At 31.4% G+C, this 23,300-nt stretch overlaps 1 protein-coding gene across 1 annotated transcript in view; it reads left to right on the top strand.

Moving 5' to 3' along the window:
- Nucleotides 1-23,300, top strand: part of LOC129229476 (lachesin-like) — a 453,429-nt gene that overhangs the window by 365,600 nt on the left and 64,529 nt on the right. The gene's annotated exons all lie outside the window — the stretch shown is intronic.

The following is a 23,300-nucleotide window of genomic DNA, read 5'->3' on the forward strand; positions in this document are numbered from 1 at the left end:
AGCCAGATGGCATCATTAATTGCCACCTATTTTTTACGCTTCTAACGTTGTTTCAAGCTGATGAAATAAACAGGCATTAAAAAAACGAGTGCATTTATCTATGTTCATTAAGGGAAGAATATACTTGACTGCGACACTATTTACAATGCTAATGAACTTTCGGACAGTCAGAAAGAAGAAAAAAAATATATTTTAAAAATATAAATCAAGAAGGCAAAAGCTGAAAATATTTTCTTTCGATAAAAGGTTTTCAAGCAGAAGGCTAAGTGATTTGTGGATCAGCAATATATTATAATTTTTTAGTTCTGTTTTTTTTTTCCTTTTCAGTCAGCCTTATTTCTAAAAAGTCTTACTACATATTTTAAATTTTTGCAGATTTAAGTGACATTACAAAAAGGCATTTGCATTCATTAGATATTTCCTGGTTTTTAGCAAAACCTTTGGAAACAATTTAATAAATTGAATTTAACATATCTTTAAGTTATTCTTTTCAAATGGCTTTCTAAAATGTAGATACTATAACCTTTCATCGTTTCTAAGTTTAATTTCCTTCATTTACATTATCTTCCTGTCAGCATCGTATTTATGTTTATGTTATGTTAAATTTATTTATAAAATATATTTTTAACTTAAAGATAAATATTATTTCTGCTCTGTGTGAATTGAATTCTAAAGTCGATTTTAGACGGATGTTACAACGGTTAGTGTAAAAGAAAGCTTGTTTACTAGATGAATTTTGTGATTCAGTAATTCGCATTGACATAAAAAGAAAATAGTTGGCACTTTTCTAAAAGCAGTGAGCAATAAAAGAGTTAAATACAATAATTAAAATCCTCCCTCCCTGAAATGTCATACACTCTAAAATAGCATCGGCTGTTTTGAATTTCAGGAACTCGCTTGACTTATTTTAATTGTTCTTAAATATCAAAGGTTTTTATTCCTAAAGTCAGCAGTGAAAAATGTTTTCAGATGCAATAATTAAGATTCAAAAAAAAAAAAAAAAGAACTAGGGTAACGGTACCAGTAACGGACATGCTTAAGGCATCGCTCTCGGGTTAACTCAATTTTTAATGTATTTAGACATTTAAAACTATTTTTGTTTTATGCACTCATCCAACGTTTGGCTGCTACTGTATCCTCTGAACTAGTTAGTTCTATTTTTATTTTCTTAATTTCGAAAAAAAAGTTCCGATACCCATTAATACACACGGACAATGCTGATGATAACAATTAACAGATAGGATAAGTAAAAGATGAATAATTAACAGAATTCCCCTTTTCTTTTCAAAATTTTCAAAATTTATTTTTAGATTTAAACCTTACTTAAGTCAAATGAACATAAAACACCGGCAGAGCTCGTTCACTATATTAAAATAAGCTAATTATAAAATTTTACTTAAATCACATGTGATAATCCTGCTTTTAAGGAATTGTATTTTTATTAAAGAATACTTTTAAACTTCTTCTCGTATTTTGACAATGGTGGCAACACATTATTCTTTTTTCATAACAAAATGAAGCTTTCACAAAGATAAATAATGTGAATTAAAAGTCATTCGACCGTTCATTACATTAGACGTCAGAGCGTTGGAACTGAGAAATAAAGCTACCAATTCATCTGTCAAGTCGGAGCATAAGCTCGAAAATTTCACATCAGGACAAGAGAGAAAAAATATTTTTCTTCATTTTGCGCGAGATCCATTAGCGATATGTTCCCCTGAGACTGAGGCTGAAATGTGTCAAACAGCTCAAAGTTTACGAAGGAGGGAACTCGGATTCTGTATCCGTAAGTTTGAGGGGAAAAGGTTTCTTTGGTCAAAAAATAATCCAAATTTGGAACTTTGTTTTAAAGTAAACAAGAAAATTGAAACAAAATATATATTTTCTCTCCTTTCGCTTGACGGGAGACAAAACTTAATATATTTTAAACTTATCAGAGTGACGTCTTAATACAAGTCAAATAATAAAAAAGGAATTTGAAAACAGTAAAGTTGTTTCATAAATGATAAAATATAGTAATACTTAATTTTAAAATGCAATAAAACTGCATACCATATTGTGTGTGTACATTTGTTTTTCATTCTTTCGAAAATAGTCCTTTTAATCACATGAAGTTAAAAAAAATAATTGCATTAAAACTGCTGAAGCTATTTTATATTGATACTAGCAGTACCCTCCCGGCGATGCCCATGCTGAACATTTAAAGGAAGTCTGTTGAATAAAAAAAATCACGCCCCCATCTCCTTCTGATGTGAAATGATCTTTTTTTTTCAACTAAAATGCGTACACGCATTTTCAAAAAGCATATTTAGGTCTCTTTGGAATTTTAATACTTCTCTTTAAAAACTCACATAAGATCAACACTAGCTTTAAAACTAAAAATAATCCTTCAACTGTTGTTCATCGCTTATGGCACTAAGCAACTGTAACCCTGCTCTTAAGCGAGTAAAGCTGGGTTTTTTTTCAGCAATTTAAAATGTTTCGCCAAATAAACAATACTATAATAAAAACGTTATAAAGAACAATTACAATTGAATAACACGACAAATAAAATTATTTACTTAGATAATAATTCTTAGGAGCCAGACAATACTGTGGTCTTGCACCGAAAAATAAATGAAAAAATTGCAAAAAGAGGAATGTTTTTGATTATTTTTAAGTTGATAAAAGAAGAATACTCTATAAGTTTTTACAATAAATACTACTCCTTTTGAACTCTTCTCTGCTTTAGCCCCTCAAAATAATGTGAACGGCTCTAGTATAATGCTCTCTTCTATTAAAAGAAAATGGCTATGTAACTAAAGATATCTTAAAATGGATGGCACTGTCTTCAAAAAGGGGTAGATAGGGGGAAGGTGGTCATATTACATTAAATCAGTAAGAATATTGTCAAAGGCTGTTCATAAGGTTTTTTGCTGTGCAGTGTAAAATATAAAACTGTTAAATCCATAAAAATGGTTAAACAGTTTGCATTTATAAACTCAATTTGTCAATTTGTAGACGTAAATTTAATATAAGATTTATATTTTACTTGCTACATGTTTGTAAAAAATATAAATACTAAATAATTAAAATGAACATTGAATCAAAAAAGGGAGAGTCCCGATATATTAACAGTTATCACATTTTTCTGATATCTTGTATACGTTTTATGTAAAAACGCACACTAAATTGTATTTTGTAGCTTTGACCGATGCTTAGATATAAAACTATTAAAATTAACTAAAAGGGTTAAACCATTAGCAATATATTAGGGGTGTTCAAACGAAAAGGTACGAAACGTCACAAAAACTTAACATATTTGCATATTTGCCGTTAGCATATTTGTGTATGTCGCTATGGGAGAACGTAGTCAGACTAGGGACAGGATTGGAGTATCCAGCGTGGATCGGAGCATGCGCGGTCGCTCGTAAGCGCAGAAGAGATCAGAGCTATTACGTGAGAAGACACTTGTTGAATGTTCCTGTTGACACTGTTACATGTCGAATTTCTTGAGCATTGGAGTACCCTTAACTCCGATTTGTACTGTGAGACACCCGAAAGCCTACGCAGGTTCACCAAGAAATGAACAGGGCTGCTCACAACAAGTGGTTCTGCTCTGTGATGACGCTCCTCCATACGTTTGCAGGGCAGGCACTGGCCAAATTCAAGTAGGAGCAGCTAGGCCGTCTGCCTTACACCCCAGACATGTCTTCCTGCGATGTCCATGTGTTTGATGTTTTGAAAAAGCATTTGAAAGGGCTGCGCTTCAACTTGGACGACGAACTTGAAGACACACGGAAAGACTTTGTCTCGTAACAGCCACAGAAATTCCGGGAACAAGGAATTCTTTTGTTAGTTTTAATCAGTTAGATCGTGGTGCTATGGTGCATAGATTGAATTTAGTCTTCATTTAGACCTACAGTATCGCCTGGTACCTTTTCATTTTAACGCTATTTTAAAATTCAATTAGCTTGAGTAGATATCATATTACTTTTATAGCTACTTAGCTATTAGTTAGCTGTTACTTTTATAGCTTTCCCTAGATGTTTCTTTAAAAAAAAAGAAAAAAAACTGTGATCATAAACGTAATGATGAATAGTATTCCTCTAAAATTTCAGATAACGGTAAATCAGTAGTCAGTTATTTTATTTTACTGTTACTATACAGTTCTGTATGAAAAAAAAAAGTTTATGTGTTAATAAAAGTGCAGATTTCACTAATAAAAGTTAATTAACGATGACATTATTAAGTATATTGACGACTGAAAACAAACTGGAAATTATTCTGACTTTATCTAGTAACTTTTTATAGAAATATTTAATCTCAAAGCCAATGAAAAGAGTACCATTGCGAGAGAAAAGGAACATGCTACTGATCAAAGATTCTATGAAATAGAAAGCATCATCAGAATGCTGTAAAGGATATTACGGTCTGTTTTGTTTCAAAGTGAAGTCCTGCTAGCATGCCCTACCTTGTGCGATTTTGTATCGGATAAATTTGGAGAATAGTTTTCTCGCTATGATCTTGCACTGAGATTGCAAAGATACTATTTCACATCATTTCTCACTGCATTTTCTTTTTGCTTCCATTAAATCAAGACATTTTCCCCATGTATTGTGACTTACCTCTTAGATACCAGGCAAATACTTTGAAAATAAAACAAATCAGGGTTATTTACTGTTTCATACGTTTTTATTTTTCTTACAGATTTCAATTGTACAAAGCCATTACAAGTTGAATTTGATTCTTTTTTTTATAAGGATAATAATTTTAGCAGGGCATTTATTGCGCTACACATAAATAACAGTACACATTTCCTTTAAAAGTTATCGCTATAATTTAGTGAATAACTAAGTGGCAATGCATTCACTTCTCATTAATGTGCAATGCAATAGATCAGAAATATATAGAGCTAAGATTGTTTAAATCGTAGCTACTTTTGTGTTATTTAGTTTTCATAACTTATTACAGTTCTAAAATGAAAGCAAATTGTTTTATTGTAAAACATTGGTGAGACCGCAATAGTTTCTTAATATTAGTATGGGGCTCCACTCTCTGCGCGCTTCGCTCGTCAATCTACGATCTATACCTGCGGCGAGTCCATGCCATTTTTTTTTATATCATATATCCGACCCGTTAAGATTTTGATGAGTGAAACTGCATGAAAGAAGGAACAATAGTTAATGGATAAAAATATTAAACATGCTATGCATATTTTTGCAAAACTTCCACTTAAATATTTTGTTTTTCAAGCCATCAAAAGTGCAAAAACGTAAATATATTTAATTGCCTTTCTGCACAAAAATATAACATTTTGAAGCATGGCAACTAAATGTGATATTTTTCTAGAAGCGACGAGTGGGGATTTAGAACTTCTTAAAAAAAAAAAAAAAGCTCTTGTCTTATGCTCCATTTTTTGCATATAGTGCATTTCCTTTCGTGACACTTTAACAAGCATATGTTTTACAAGGCATTGTAATACATAATAGAAATTGCATGAATACATAAATTGAAAAATGTCTAAACAACCAAATGTAAGATTTTGTTTCCATGTTTCCACTCAATGTTGCTGAAAGTTTATTAAAATCATTTGCTTTCCTAGTTTTCGAAATGGCAGCTGAATTCCCACGACATAAACTAACGAATTTAAATCACTACAATCAGACAAATTGTGGCCATTTTGAATGTTTCCACCCCTTAAAATATTAATTCCTGGCCATTGTTGAAATTCCAAATGCAGAACTGCTCCTCATTTCCGAGGAACTAATCGTGCCCAATGATCATGTAATTCAAAACGGCTGCATCGGGCATGAAGACCATTTCGATTATCTAATTTTTGGGCATCTGGCAAAGACTCTATCGGTGATAATATTCGAAAATGTGCGTCCGTAATCACTTCTTTTCTAATATTTAGCTCTAATACGCGTCGCGAAGTATTTTAACTGTAACAAGAGTTAATTTTACGTTTCGTTTATAAAATGTTTAGTTAAAAGAAATGGGTAACTTTTATTATTTTTCATATGCTTCAAATTTTTCGAATTTATCTTTTCAATGGTTTATGTTTATTCTAATTGTAATGGAATAACAATATGTTAAGAAATGAGCACAATCAACAGTCCACTGTTCTTTCAACATATGATTATATTTGTCATCTATTTTTATTTATTGTGAAATAGTTTAAAAGATAACAATTTTTCAAATATAAATACCATAGAAAAATAAATATATCAAATCCTACAAATGCAACTATCTAAGCTGAAGTAAGTGCGTACATTCAAATCACATACATACATTCTTTGTCATTTAAGCATTATATGGTGGTAGCAGAAAACAGATTAGTGGATTATGTTGAACCGCATGCTGCGAAAGCTGCATATATAAATTTTGTCGTTTTAGCTATAGTAATGACATGCTTTAATACATCCAAATCAAAACATAAACGCAAACATAAAATAATTTGGTTAAAGTGAAAAAAAAAACCCCAAATTCTCAAGATAATACTGCAAATAGCCATTTCAAGGATACAATGGAGCCTCTTCATATGTGGAAAAAGCTCATCACACATCACACAACCAAAAGTTGCGAGAAAACATATTTTATAGACTCTTTCTCTTTATAAGCAAAACATTAAACTCAAAATATTTTAAAAAATTGTAATTGTCTGTTATTATTCAGTTAAAAATTTAAAAAAAATCCTTTATTTATACGTAAATCTTAAGTGTTTCTTTCAATTTCTCTCACCTGTTTTTTTTAAAAAGGTATGCTTTTTATTAAAAGGATATTTTCTTAGACAAGCACATAAAAGTAAATTCATTGCACTTGTAATGTTGAAATATAATTCTTTTACAACAAAACCATTAAACAGAAACGCTAACGTGATGTCGTTTTGTGTGAAGCATGATTAAATATAAATCCTCTGCAGCAACCACGTAGATTTAATGAAGTTACAAACATAACCAAAAAAAAAGAGAAAAAAACAAAAAAACAAAATTGCAATTAGAACAAAACACAAAAGAAATGGGAACATTAAATTTTCTTAACGTACTTCATTCATGCTTAAAACACCGTTTGTCCATTACGATTATTGCCCGGGTTCCAAATTCATCACAGTTTGCGTGAAATGATATGCAAATGAGCAAACTTATACTGATGGACTCATTTTTCTATTAAGTATTCAGCAAGTTTTAACGGAGGTTTCACAATTTAAGAGGCTAACATTTCGGCATAAAATGGTAATCAGTTTAAAGAAGAAATTTTCATACATTAAATATCGTCAGCTTCGCATCAAGTCTGAACCAATATCTGGTTTCTCGAAAGCAATTTAGTTTAGCTTGTGTTAGATAAAAGAAACTTCTTTATTGAGGTACAGCAAATATTGTTACATAACATTGTTTTCACTACGTGTTTTTCAAAAATGTAACATGTAATAGTTTTATAGCTTCAATTGGTTTTATTATTGATCCATCACTATGGTTTCAATTTTTATTGTTCAAATTGACTGCCGAAAATTAAAAAAAAAATGTTTCAACGCATTTTTTGCTAAAAAATGCATTGTCCTTTCTTTACGTGCTGTAATTTTCAAAACAAAATTTTATTTGTTCGTTTTGAAAAAGTTATCTTAACTATTTCACTTTGCCTCACATTCACTACTTTGTAGTCTAGTATTTTTTTAATTTTTTTTTTTTTTGCCTATTCAGTGACTTAACCATTATCGTAGCCATAATAGGCTATGATACTCTGCAATTAGACACTGAGTAGAGTTATACGTTTGGGGAATAATATTTTCTTGTTGTTCAATTTCAACTGACGCAGTATACCTTCAAAATAATTGGTAAAACGTATATGTTTCACACTAAAGATTTTTTATGGAAATTAAATACTTGTCCTGAATTTTTAAATCGTGTTCATATGTCCCATAGGCTTGCTTACATGTGCGTGGGAGGGCACCCTTGTTGTGGGGTTTTTAATTTTTCTTATGTGCCCTATAGGGTCACATAAGAACATTTGAAACCATTTCTTTTTAAATACCATAAAGTAAAAAATAAGTTTTTAAAAATCTTTTTAAAAAATCCATGACACAAAGAAAAAACTATGTAATTACGGGAAAATTTTACTATGAGAAATTGATAATATTTGTGAAAAAGAAAGAAAAAAAAATGCTAAAAAGATCCTTCCCCCCACTTTACATAACTAAGAGCTTTGAACCTTATTTTGCGACTTTTATATATTATTGAATGCGAAACACACTATACTTTCATTAAGTTTCTTGAGCTTCGCTCGAAGTCTTTTTATAAAAATATCAAATGAGCAGCAGCAAATTTTGTCGAACAAATGAATTCTGGTAGAAGATATTTGAAACTCTCCGAGTCGCCTTCGTTTTGAGTTTGTTATTACATTTTGCTGTTCTGCATTCGCTTTCATACTTACGATTACATTTCTAACAGAATGACATCGAGGAACCGTAATGCTGTGCGGAATTTAAGTAGAAAAAAATAACTGGAACTTTTGGAAATTGTCAGATTGGTTATTTGATATTACTTACATTCATGCATGTTCTAGCTATAACTGGATCAGATCCATGAGTCCATGCTCGAGTACGAGTCAAATGAAAGCGGGCCAACACATCCTGAGCAAGAATGGTTAAATCCACGATTCGCGACGCACGTGCGTCACAGACATCCCTTAAATACGAAAGTGACGCTAAAGGGTGAGGTTAAAATTAATTGAGGCGTTCAGACAGTGGGTTGAAGATAGTAGAGCGCCATATTGGTCGCTCCAATAAAACAACAGCGTGGTGTGGTCAGGTTTTTGACAACTGTAGGTGTTTCCCAACAAGAAATTAGACTGCCGTGTAAGGGGAACATTGTATCTCACTGGACGGTTCGGAGAAGGACCTGAATGTTACAAAGATAATTCGAGACCGGGTCAAAGTCATAATGCAATCACTCCCTTTACAACTGTAAAGGTTGAAACGTTGATTCGAAATTAAATAAGGATGAGCATCAATGAGTGGTAATATCCTCCATACAGCCCAGATTTGTTGCCATGTTGAAACTGAAAAAGAACATCTCAACTGTACCACATTCATGCCAGACTATGAAGTAAAGGAGTCAGGTTGAAATCAGCAGCCCAAAGAGTTTTATAACACGGTAATCACGCGACTCGTTTATCAATGGGACTAATGTTTCAATTTTCACAAGAACTACTTTTCAATACAAAAAAACTTTTTTTGCCACATATTCGCGTTCTCTCTTCCATTTTACTCGCCTTTGTACTTTGTCTACCATCAAAAGAGGGCGCGAGACAAGTCGCCTAACTTTCGTGACATTTGTTTGGATTTAACAAAAACTATTGTACCAGACGGTCGATTTTTTACCATGAGAACTCTGAGCACAACATGTTGAACACATAGCAGTTATCATAAGCGTACATGGAAAGCATTGAACCACCATTATTGAACTCATGGCCCTTTGGCCGCAGGTCCTGTTAACCTATCGGGCTACCTCGATATCAAGCGATCTTTTGGAGATGTAATGAATGTAACTAGTAATGTCTTTTTAAAATTGGTCACAACTCCATCTATGATAAGAAGTAGTAGACTTAAAAGGTGGGAAAAACATGAAGTTTTTGGTTACCTTTGATTAGCATGTAAATAACTAACAGTTGAGCGCTATATTTCTTTGTGTTCATGTCACATTTCTTCCTCAAAAACAAATATGCAAACTTAAAAATAACTAAATAAATAATCGGTATGGCCTTTCATTTCTATAACTGTTTACGGTACACTTCCAAGGAGAGACATTGTTTTGTGCAGAGCTGCGGAGCCAGAGGAAAAATGACTCATTACGAAGTGTAGAAATTTCCAACTTCGACTGAAATTCCTTTTACCTTTTTTGGTCCCTCCACACTTTCCTATCCATTACCAAAGATCACCGTTCAAGAAAGATTGAAGGACAGGATCTGAATTTAGCTTTCTATTTCCATACAAATGAACCATTTTGGAACATAATGAACAAATTGTTTCAACATGAAAATTCCATTATTTTAATTAATTATCAGTAGCTTAATAAAGTTTTAAAATATAATTTTGGATTTTCAGACGCGTATAACGATCAGTAATTGATTGTTTTAATTCAATCAAGTGGAAACTTGTTTCAGCTTAAGTATTACAAACGCAATGCATCATTAAATATTTACTCCCAAAATATACGACTGCGCTCAGAAATGACTAATTCAAAATTGATTTAAAATTGTACGAGAAACAAATGCTCTATCTTCAGATTTGCGATCAATACATACAGACGGAGAACAAAGCAGTCTTCATCCTTACATAGCAGTCCACTACCGCCATCTGTTGCTAAAATCACAAACTATCATTTTATTTTCATGTTTATTACTCTGCGACCATGTTCGCGTTCAACAAACGCTGTCATAAAAAAAAATCGTCATAGCACAAAAGAAAAACTGTCAATCTCTGCAATTTCTGCATGGTAACATGTTTGCTTAATGTACACCGATAGATTTATTTCCTTCGATTAACTTATTCGGGATAAAAATCTGTGTTTTGAAAGTAATTTCTTTGTTGCGCTTCAAGCGTTCTGAAACAGCTGGGACGGAAGGAAATGGCAAAGTTCATTTTCTTTAAGCCACTTACAACAAGTTATTAAATCCTTTTTTAGATCATTAATCATCAGCAAGTTATGAGTAGTTTGAAATGTGCCAAATACTGTAATGGAATACATGTTTGGTTAATCTGTGCATTTCCTATTTTCGGAATGGTAAAGAAATACAGCTTTGCGTAGTTTTTGGTTTGCTGGGAGCAAGACTGATAAATAAATGTTGATAAAATTTTGTAAAAGGTTTTTTTCTTTTTCTTTTTATGTGTTTGCATTGCTGTTGTCTACTATTTTATTCAGGAAAAACCCTTTTTTTGCTTTTTCGAAGATACTATTGAGAAACCAGAACTGCATCTAGATTTTAAAAAAAATCGAATATTAACAATTATGTTGTTGAGTCCTGCAATGTCTATGATGTGTTTTTTAATGTGATATTTGGTGTAAAAGAATCTAACAATTTTCTTAATTTCTAAAGGGGGTGCGTTAGAGGCACAATTTTTTGCATCCATTGTGAGTTCCCTAAATATATCATGTGGGGCCACGTCAAAGAATGATACTATATTTTCGTTTAACACGAGAGTTTTGACGGCATGTTTCTCCACCAGATGAAGTCATCCGAACTGTATTCGATATGCAACTGCTCTTGAAATTTTATTTTTCTCCGAATACTAGAGGGATCTCTTACATGCCACATAATCATACGTCATTGACGCTGTTAATTATCTTCATTTTGAAAATCTACCAATTGGAGCCAGGTTCGAACCAGCACCATTGAGCGAAAAATTCCAAGTGTAGAGCCATTATCCTGCCGGCTGGTGCAAAAGTGTGGTATGAGTGCGCTACAACGAAAAAGATATATGCATGAGAAACTAAAATTTATTTGTAAATCTGCAAAACATTAGCTCGCAATTTATTTTCCGTATAATTTCAGCATGTAAACATAAATGCTTACAGATTCGAAATTTATTCTCAAAATTTTTAGAACCGAATGCATTATTGTATTTGTATATTAGCAACAATTTGATAATTTAATAAAACTTTGCATTTAATTGCGTGTGGGTAAATAACAATTGCTATTCCGAAAAGGAAGCGAAACACTCGTAATAATTCGATCGTTTCTTAATAAGGTTCAACAACGGAATGAATTTTACAATATTTGTTGTTTGTTTTAAATAAAATTCAAAATAGCAAAAATAATAAAGTAAATCAATTAAAAATGCAATATATTTTTGGGCATAATTACAAATCCAATTGTGGTTCAACAAAAAATGACCCAACCAAGTGATTCTAATAATAAACTGGCCTCAAAACCAGGGCTGCGGAGTCGGAAAGAAAATGGCCGACTCCGACCCCGACTCCGACTCCTGGATTTTGAAACGCCCGACTCCGACTCCAACTCCGACTCCGAATTTTTTTTTTAATTTTTTTAATTGTATTTTTTCAACTCCCTCTCTCCATTCAAGGGAAGAGGGAAAACCTCTTAACACAGATTGAAATATTAATTCCTTTTTATGAAAATTTCGCATTTTGTGTTTTATTGTAAACCCAAGACGCCATACAACGTTAGAAATTCAATTTAAAAATCAAACTTTCCAATAGTTACGAGTTAAAAAGTGAGATGACTTAAAAATCCCTTTTAAAAATTTTAAAAAGGATTATCTGTAATTTTCCCCCCTTTAATGTTTAACAAATAGATATTGATCAAATCGTGTGCTTTCAATTTTTGAAAGCTGTAACTTGAGAGAAAAAAAACCTTTTTTTTCTAAATCCAAGTTCTTGAGAGGGGGTGGTTTGCCCCGGGTGAAACCCATCTGGTAGATGACACCCAAAGTTAATTTCAGAGTTTAATAAAAAATATAAATACTTTAATTCTGAAAATTTTCACGAATATATTTTAAATTATATTTCATCAATAAAATTTCAACGAAAATAGGGCACATATACGTCAGGAGCTAATTTTACATAAAACGCGGCGGTATATAAATTTGTACGAATAGCTTTTACTATACCTATATTTCTTCTTCGCTAAATTTTTAATTTAAATTTTATTGGCTGCTTTAGAATTAACCTAAATATGAAGATTTTAAGATTAACTGCAATTCTTGAGTGTTGTAATCAAGAAATCATTTACTTATTTTGTTCCATACTTTTTAGTGACAACCAAGCTTACAGAAATAGTCTTAATAAAGAAAAAAACATTAGATTATTTCATCGAATCTTTTGGATTCGTGCTTTCGCGCCAGAACTTCTTTGAATTTGCCGATCACACTTAAACGTTTCAACCTTAGCTACGGGTGTCGACTTACTAATTTGTTACGTTTCTTTTACTATTTTATAAGTGAGATCGAACAAAACACTATATTTCATTTTTATTTGAAAGTGATTACTTGAAAATGTTAGGCAACAAAACCGTTTGCTGACAGTTGCTATTAGTTAAGTTAAAAAGCAAGCAAACTAGGGGACGGCTACAGAAAGTTCGGTAAGCATTCAAGCTAGCTAATTGCCATAATGGCAGTTATTTTCTCATAAGGAACTTTTTATACATGTAATCGAACCAATTGGTAATCAGTTTTTAAAATATGCAAGGAGAGTCAGTGAAAAGGAAAGAAAAAAAGAAGCCCGGAGTCGGAGTCGGAATGTTTTCTAACGACTCCGACTCCTTTATCCCAAAATCAGTCCGACTCCGACTCTTCGACTCCGACTCCGACTCCACAGCCCTGCTCAAAACGTTAAGGTAAAACATGTTTTTGAAGCTCACCATTAAAAAATGGCGGTAACAATAAAACGCGCAGTTTGCATGAAAGATAATAATGAACCGCCACTTTTATTTTATAGCAAAGAACATATCTTTATCAGTGCGAAAAAAAAAAAAAAAAATATGTTAACATCAAACTTTCGTACTTTTGTGCGTTGTTTGTGTTGATTTTAAACTGTTAAAGACAGTTTCGGTGACAATAGTCAATAGAGACTCTAGAAAATGTCTCAGAGATGTCGTTTGCTCGTTTCGTTAAGGTGACGAGCAGTTGGATGGATGGAAATGGGATTATCTCAGGCTGATGCTGCTAGACGTCTCAAATTGTCTCGTTATTGTTCAGCGACTTTGAAATGTATACCAATCAGAAGATTCTGTGTCCAGAAGACCTGTTCCAGGCGGACCACGGTATGCAACACCTATAGAAGACCGTTTTTTTGTTTTTTCGGCCCGAAGGAGAAGAACCACTACTGTGCCGCAGCTCATTGCAGACCACTTTGTAGCATCAGAAAGAAGAATCTATGCTACTACGGTATGAAATTGTCTTCACAATGCAGGTATCTGTGCAAGACGACCATTTGTGTGCGTTTCGCTCAACGGACCACAGCGAAGGATCCACTTATGCTGGGCAAGATAACATGTTACCTAGACCCAGCAGCAGTGGGCTTCTTTGCTGTTCAGAGACGAGTCCAAATTTACATTGGAGAGTGATTCAGGGCGTCTACCGATCTTGAATGAACATCGCACTAGATACAATCAATCCATCACTGTTGAAAGGAATAGTTATAGTGTTAGTGGAATCATGGTTTGGGGCAGGGATCTCGCTCGGTGGTCATACTGACCTGCATGTGTTCCATAGAGGAACTCTGACAGGTTGAGATATTGAGATGAGATCCTTGACTCATATGTCCGCTCATATGCTGGTGCTATTGGTAATGACTTCATTCTGATGGATGGTAATGCACGACTTCATCGAGCTGGGATTGTTAAGGAGTATCTTGAGGATCACGGTTACGAACGAATGGAATGGCCAGCTCGATCTCCGGACCTGAATTCGATAGAACATCTTTGGAACTATCTTGGTAGACAGGTTGCTGCTTTAAATTCTCCTCCAAGATTGTTACATGAGCTGGAACAAGGCTTACTCTGTGTATGGTCTTCACCTCCTATTCCAGTGTCCGAAAACTTGATAAACAGCATGGAAAATCAATGCTACTAATGCATTTAAGTTAAGAGCAGACACATTCCTTATTAGAACCCATTTTTTCATCTTTTCTATGACATTTTACTACAAAACACTGTGATTTTCTGTTTTCTTCAAGATTGGACTTTTCCGCAATAATTGCTTTTTTGCTATAAATCATTTTTGCAGTACACTTATACGAATTTTTAAGACGCATTCAATAAAAAACTATTTAATGTACATGTACATATCGTCTAAATGTTTTGTTTTTACATTCATTCATTTGCAAATTCGGTGCAAAAAACCGGTTGTACTTTAACTTTTTGAGGCCAGTGTAGATTTTTATCTAGAAGTAAATTTTCAGTTTACTGTAGCTACATTCCGGTAATAAAAAAGAGAAAAAAGTATGCAATTAAAACAGTAACACTAATAAAAAGCAATATTTGGCCAGTAAACCAATAATATTCGAACAAATGTTGTTTTTGAAATGTTGCTTACAAGTCAACCCAAGGAACCACTTTATCACTAGTTTAAGTCTTGAACTTTGGAATACATAAGCAATATTTGTGGAGCAAAACAAGTGAATTTAAATAAGACATTTTTTAAGAACAAAATATGTTAAAGTCCTGACATTTTATGTATTCCTTTTGCTTAGAACTATGTGGTTAAAGCAAACAGTATCTTTAGTTCTGACAAACATTCATATAACCTTTTATAGCAGAGAAAAATAGAGATTATACATTTTAAACAAGTTTAAGTAATCTACCATAGTGAACACTGCTTTTTATCGTTGTTTTGCAAAATTAAAACTAGAAAACAGCTCATTTTCACAATATCCTAGAAACATTTGGTGAAAATAAATAATATTTTCAAGCACAATTTTTACCACCTTTTATAATATAGCGTGAAACGAAACTGTTACTGTTCACACTTTTAACCACTCAGTGCATAGTTTTTGAACAAGACCCTCCGACTAAATTACAAGTATTTTCCCACCCTGAAGAATAATACCAGTTCTCTAGTTCAAAGAAATTAAAGAACAATATATTTCTTTCGCGGAACTTGGTCTATTTACAAGCTCCGCCACATGCAAATCGTATTTCTTCTTTCTTAAGTTTCGCATCACGCCAAAATTACATTAATGCCTTTGCCACACGATACAGGAGAAGAAATATGGTGTACGAAAAAATGAAGAACAGTTCGTTTTCTACCGCTATTTTTTTTCTTCGCAATACCTTATCTAAACTTCAGCAGTGATTATATGACAAGTAAAATTTATGTATGTATAAAACGTATAGAAGACGAAACTTTTATGTATTTAGTGAGATAATAGGTTATCATCATACTTAAGGTGCTATTATGTGTCACATAAATCTACAGAAGCCTCCAACCTAACGACGCAAATTGATCATGGGACATTATAAATGAATGATGATTGTTTTCATCTAATAATAACTTTTACATCATAATTATTTTTTTTTCTTTTAACTGGGTTGGACTGTTGAATATATACTTTTAAATGATGTTTTTTCCGCTTTAAATATGTTCCCCCTTTTTAATTAACAGAAATATTTGCATTACGTTACTCATTTCTTCACAAACAAAAATTTGTCTGCGAAACATACACTATTTTAATAAGGACCTACAGAGTGGTGTTTAGAGACACTTAGAATAGTGTTCATTCCAAAAGTACTAGTATAATGGTGATACAAGAGATAATTGTAAAATAATTTTTGTTTTTCTTGACGACTTGACCACGACTTGTTTTGACACTATATGTGCTTAAATGTTGCATCTCTTCTAAAAGATTATTTTCTCTACTACTGACTTACTAATCAATTGTAGAGAACATAGACAATGAAGTTATTATATTCATTCTTATATGTTGCCCCATAAAGGTGTATTTAAAAAAATCCTTGTGTAAATTTGTTAATTACTGATTTTATTTAACCATAATGATGATATCACTGGACGGAAAAAATCATTGTCTGATGCGATATGGTTGAAGATTTCTTTAAAATAATAATTTATGCAGTCTCAATTGTAATAATAATAATAATAAAAAAATTCTACATGAACGAGTGACTTAACCTTTCTTCGTCATTCATTTCAGTGCTGTTAACCCTAAAGTTGAAGTGTTGTTGGCAATTGAGAATACAGGATATAGCTGATACAGAATCTAGGTGATACAACAATTTTACTTTTCAAGTGCGTATGCACAAAAAAGTAGGCGTCTTGTGAAGAAATAACCAGCTCTCACTAATTGAGCATACGTAAGCGGAAGACTCATTCTTTTTTCGTAAAAAAAAATGTGTTTTTTTTTACAAAAGCATTTTTATGGACTTTTTTCGTCTGTCCTGCAGGATGTTTAATTTATTAAACAGGGTGTTTACTTTATGAGTAGAAGTTGTAGTTTTATTTGCAGGTGTTTTTTTCACCGTTTTCGAGTTAACATACTTGCATTTCTTGGGTCAAGTTCTTGCAATATCGTGCTAGGATAAGGTTCAGACGGTGCGGAGCAGTTTATTACATTACTTTATATGCGATTTTTTTTTTCAAATGTATTCATGGTAATATAGATTTAAAATTGAACCTACTTAGATATAATAAAAAGGATAAGGTAAAAAAAGGCTTGTTTGGATCTGGATGTGTATATTGAATGTGCCAAAAATCATCAAATACTAAATGATGAGTAACAAGTAAAGTTGCATTTTATTTACCTGTTCATAAATCTATTATGATTGATTCTTAAAATTTTAAAGAACTTGTATACGAATATGTTAATGGATTTTAAAAGTGTACAAGTATTACATAAAACTAATTTTGTTACATATTATTATAAAAAATTTTTTTATAACTACAGGGTAATCTATATCAACTAACTAGTTCTTCCTATCAATGTTCTTTTATTTCTAGAATAAAACAAGTCAGCACAAGGGTTTCATACTTCAATATCGTCCTGCGTCAAAGTTTGAACATGAAGCTTTTCTAAAAAATAATACATAAAAATATAAATGCAAACTGTATTTTCACGGTTAAACCACTCAAAAATTTTATCCATTTTGGAAAAAAAAGACAATTTTCAAATTGAGTATAGGGTACAAATGTGAATGATCAATAAAATGATTTTTTAAAAAATGATTGGTAAAAACCGAAATTTGATAAACAAAAGCTAATTTTTTTTTAAAAAAAGTTACGGTTAGGATTGCATACAAATTAAGACAATGATTTATACAAATGAATCAAATATTTAAAACTACTTTTGAAAAATACTACTGCACCAAAAGTAAATAGCATAAGAGTGAAATAAAACTTATTTCATAATTTGACATTAACTATTATTACTTTAAAAATAATCCATACTTGTAAATTTGATTATACTTTCTTTACAAAAGCAAATATCGAATGCATGCAAACATTCGCTATCAAAACAACATTAGCTTCATCCAAAAAATGTCACGAAATTTCATTTCTGACTAGCCCACTCCTCCCAGAAATACATTCTTGAACTACATTTGGCGCAATAAATGGATATTTGTGACTCCATCTCTTTTTTTCTAGCGCTCAAGAATTCTTTGGTAAGTGTGTTTCAGCCAGGGGCACTCCAAGAATGTGATTGTGTTAGCTATTCATAAGTTCTCATTCTATTTATGGTCTTTTATCTTTGTTTTTGCACTTGAAGAAAACGTGCAACATAAATCTCTCAGAACTACGTGCTTTGTTTCAAATGTAAAAAAGTAAATGGCAATTTTCTAACTTCAACTCATTTTCAGAAAGATAAAGGCAAATTTCTTTCGTTTTTAGAGGCGTATTCTATTACGTTTTCATAAGAATATATACTTTGAGATTCGCTACGGCACATAAGGATTTAAAAACGAATAGGTATAACAAAAGAAAAATGATATTTTGCGTTGTAGTTAAATAGAGCTTTATAATTCTTCAAGCAAAATGCGATACAAAGAGTAGTTTGTATTTAATACAGATAAAAATCCATTTTCTAAGCCGTGTTAATTTTAAGTTCTGCACATTTCTTCATGCAAAACAGGAAACGATTGTGTTCTCAGCGCTAAATCATCTATAACAAACAATCCTGATCACGATTTTAAACATTTGTTTCAAATGATATGTAAGCAGTTTTACATTTAACATACTACTTAAAAATGAAAAATATGACATTTTAATAAAATGGTATTTTGTTTTACAGTTAAGTCAACATTCAAAAATATTCAGGGGAAACATTTGATGGGGAGTACGCTCTTTTCACTACGAGTAACAAGACGTGCTTCTGTAGATATTGTCAAGATCAAGCCTACTAAGAAATAATTTTCGATGTCTAATAACGATTCTTTTTATAGTTAGTAAAACATTTAACAAGCAAATGCTCATAATTAGTACTCCACGTTTTTTCCCCTGGCTCCCTAAAAAAATTTATAGTAGAACCATTTTATTGATGAATGAATTGATTTCTTCCCGTAAGAGTTAATTATATAGAAATTAATTTATTTGAAGCAAAATAATAAATTGATAAAATTTTTATGAGTATTTCCTTCATTTTAAGCTCATTTTGGTAGAGTTCGTCTGAAGCAAAGCGACGAAAATTTGTTCATATCAAAAAGTACACTAATGATATGAAGTAGTGAGAAGCAAAAGAATGTTAGTGGTTACTTGAACGATTTATAAAAAAAAAAAACGCTCTTTAGTGAAATGTTCAAACCGTAGGCACGCTTTCATGCACAAGTGATTCTAAATTATTTAGTATTGCAGGAGCTATTACGCTTACATGTAACTTATCTTTACCCAAAACACATAAAGTTTTAACTACCATTTTTATCAGTTATCCTCAAACTTTTAACTTTTCACACCCCTTTGCTTCTAAGCGTCAAATATAACTCATGCTTAAGTCTTTCGAAAAAAAAAAATAAATAAAATATTTCATTTTGTTTGACTTGAACTACGCAAAGGCTATGAGTAGAAAAAATAAATAAAGAATGACATTGGGACATCTATTCCCATCTGATATTCTTATTTCCTTTTTTTTTAATTTTACTTGAACTATATTTAAGTTCTTTTTTTTATTTTATAGATACGTTTACAATGCTTTAGACTGTTTGTCATCCCATTTATTTTCATTTTTTAAATTAATTTTGTTAATTTTATAATTCACAATAACCAAAGAGCAGACGACGGATTGTTATGTTCTAAAATTTGCACTTTTTTTACATGTTAAACTAAAAGTGACGGTTCTCTTGAAGTTAACATAAAAAATGTGAATTTCAAGATGTCAGGAAGATTTTGCTTTTCTCTTCATTTTCTGACAGTTTTTCCGTGCACGTTCTTTTACTGAGTTTCTTTTAATATTGCATACTGATTAAGCTTTAATATTGCTAATTGAGTTGAATTCATTTTTTTAAACAGATTTGCATTAAGCACATGTCAGCATTGTAAACCCTATTCAACCTTCAAATATCTAAAGGTCTTTTCAAGCCTTTACACATTAAACAGTCTGCTACGTTTTTGATACCTAGTAGTAATAAATAAAAAGTATTTAATTCTTCAGTTCCCCTCCTCTGCCGATTTTTTTCCAAAATGTATAAACCCCGAATATGATTTGATGCAAGTTGATAAACCCTAGGCCTTACGATTGCTAACACATGACAAAGTATTTGTAATGTTTTCTACTATCTGACTAGTGACCTCTGCAATGCATCACTCTGCTATAGTTTTTCAACCATAATAGTTTAGTAGTTGATTATATATATATATATATATATATATATATATATATATATATATATATATATATATATACTACATTTTTGTGAAATGAAAGCTATAGATAATTTTACAGGTTTTTTTTCACTACCCTAGCAAACATTACAAAGTTGTCTAGTTAGTATCTGATTCTGAAATTTCAAATACAACAACTTCTTCGTTGCTATATTTAACTTCAATAAAAGTTCACAAATTATTCATTACTTGGAATATGTCCTGCCATGTATTCCATATTCTTGAACGCAGTTCTTCAGTTTAACATCGCATAGAGAAATATAAAAAACAAGCTAATTGCAAGTTTCACTTTAAAATTTTATTGTTCCCGAAAGAATTGCATAATGTTCTGCTTGACAGAACAAAGTATATGTTCCGTGAACAAACACGATATATGATTAGAAAAGGCTTTAAGGGAAATAAGTTTTTGCCTTTTGACATTTTTCTTTCACGAACTATTCTGATTTTGAATGATCTTGTTCCATGGTTCGGAGTAAATGGAATAATGGAAGAGGAATGGGTGTGCTCGCTTTTTTTACTCTACCAAAAGAAAAGAATCTAACGGAATTCTGATTAATTTAAGTGATATTTCTTGCACCCTTTTTCTGAAAATAGCAAGATATTATGGAATTACATGTGCATATATAATTGAAGGAAAAAGTTAATCCTGGTTGATGAATGATCGAAGAACATAGGATAAAACTGAATGTAATAATACAATCATTTTAAAAATAAAATCGTAATACCTTTTTATTTATGTATAGTATACCGAGTAAACGATCAGCACTTTTAATAAATAAGTTTCATTATTACTTGCTTATTTTGCTTATTTAGATAAAAAGAATGCTACAAATTTTTGTGTTTCAGGTTTTACTTACATCTACGACTTTCCTTGTGCGATCCAAGTTTCAATAAAAATTCTTCTAATTCTACTACTATTTTGGCACATCAAAATGCATGAGCATTTGAAATGTTGATTTTGATCATTTACGAGTTAATTGTCAAAAGTTATATCTTGCTGTCTCTATGTGCGTATATTGTCCAACTCAAAAACGGTAATCTGTAGATGATTGAAATTTTGTGTATGGTATTTGTAAAGGGTTTACATCTAAACCCACTTTTTTTTTTTTTTTTGCCTCAATTAACTTGTTCTCAAAGATTAACTTGCTTTTTAGAGCATTTTAATGTTAACTTTAACTCAAACTGAAGAAACAATATGAACTGGCTACCAGTTAGCAATACATTCCCTTATTTTTTTTTTTTTTTCATGTTTTCAACTTTTTTTAGTTTAGCACGTCTTTTTAAGTTTTTGCTGATGCAGTTCTAGATTTCAACCAAAAGATCATCAAATTTCATTAAATTTCAAAATACTCTCTTTTTTTATCATGCTTTATAGATGTATGAAAATTTAGTGATTTTTAAAAAAAAAATTGAACATACGTAGTTAATAAGTAATAATGTTTATCAGTGCGTATATGAATGAAATCATCAATGTATTTGTAAAAGAATATATATATATATAAGCGTATTTTTTAATACGCTTCAATCAAGTCACGTTATAAAGGTATAAGATCTCCAGATGCGTTTTATACGTTTTAATCAACAGCTATGTACAACAAATGATTTGAATAGTTGACTTTTAAATTTGGATTGTTTAATGTGTGTTTTAACCCGTGTGCTATACTAGGCAATTTTGGCTATAATGTACCAAGTTTTATTTTTGAAGGTCTATATGTGATATAACGGAACAAAAAAAAAAGAAACCCAAATCAGTTGTTAAGTAACACAAATTTTACGTAATGTATGTCAAAATAAAAAACGACACAGGTTATCACACGATAAACAAAAGAAAAGGAACATTCCTGATGAATCTGATAAAAAATTGATATGAAAACAATTAAAGTAGAAAAAATATATATATTCGCAACATCACAAATTGTATTTTTTGTATACTTTAAGAAATACTTGCTCAACTTTTTTGAATAAGGATAAATTTAAAAGATTCATTAATCAAGTATACTAATCAATATTTTTAAACGTTGATGAAAGTTTAAATGTCAGAGGCATTAACATATTATATGGTTTTTAATATTTTTAAGTGAGTAGTTGTACAATCAATCTATATTTCTTTACTCATTTTACACAGACACATAATATAATACAACTTTTAATCAAAAACCTCCCTAATGATGATGTTGCCAATAAGATGAAATTCGTGTCTGTTCAATAATTTTTTCTTCCGAACTTTCAACGAAATATCGAACTATAATGCTTAGTGAAAAAGAAAATACATCAAGAAAACTCATGGACCTCTTTCTTATTCTCTTTCGTCCATTTTTCCCTTTCAAGAAAGAATGCAAGACGAAGGAAATAAACTGCTTAAACTTTAATTCAACGTTTTTCCAGTCCGAAAAGAAAAATAGAAGTCTTATGTACTTTCATCCAAGTCTAAATTAGTTTGTGCATTTATTTTCCATTTTTGTTTCGTTTTGAGTTCTGCTGCCTCCTACGCTATTAAAAAGATTTGAACTGAAGCACGTTGGATTCACATTTGGTCTACTTTCTTTAAATGCGTAGTTTACATTGTAAATTCTTGAAAGCCTTTATCTGACATTGCGACAGTTAAAAAAGGGGGAACATTTTACATTTTTTAAAAAAGTAAGATGTTATGATTGTTGAGATGAAATAATTTCTAAATAGTTTCTTGAGTTTTGAAATTTTATTAAAACATGTACTTTTTTTCTGTATCCAAATTATATAGAGGGAATTATTATGTTTGTGAAGTATTTTGATTCTCATATTTTGTCAAATACCCTCGTTTAAGGTGTGTTGAAACTTTTTTGACATCTTTTGGAAAAGTCTGCCAATGCGGCAGAATTAAGTGAGCCCTTTGAGGTTACTCTAACTCAAGAGAAAAAAAGGATCTAAATAAGTTTTTTTTTAGTATTTGGTACTTGCTGGTTTTTAGGTCAAATCACTTCAGAGGCGGAGTCTCAAATGT

Source organism: Uloborus diversus, chromosome 1 (genome assembly GCF_026930045.1).
Source record: "Uloborus diversus isolate 005 chromosome 1, Udiv.v.3.1, whole genome shotgun sequence".
NCBI classification, from domain to species: domain Eukaryota; kingdom Metazoa; phylum Arthropoda; class Arachnida; order Araneae; family Uloboridae; genus Uloborus; species Uloborus diversus.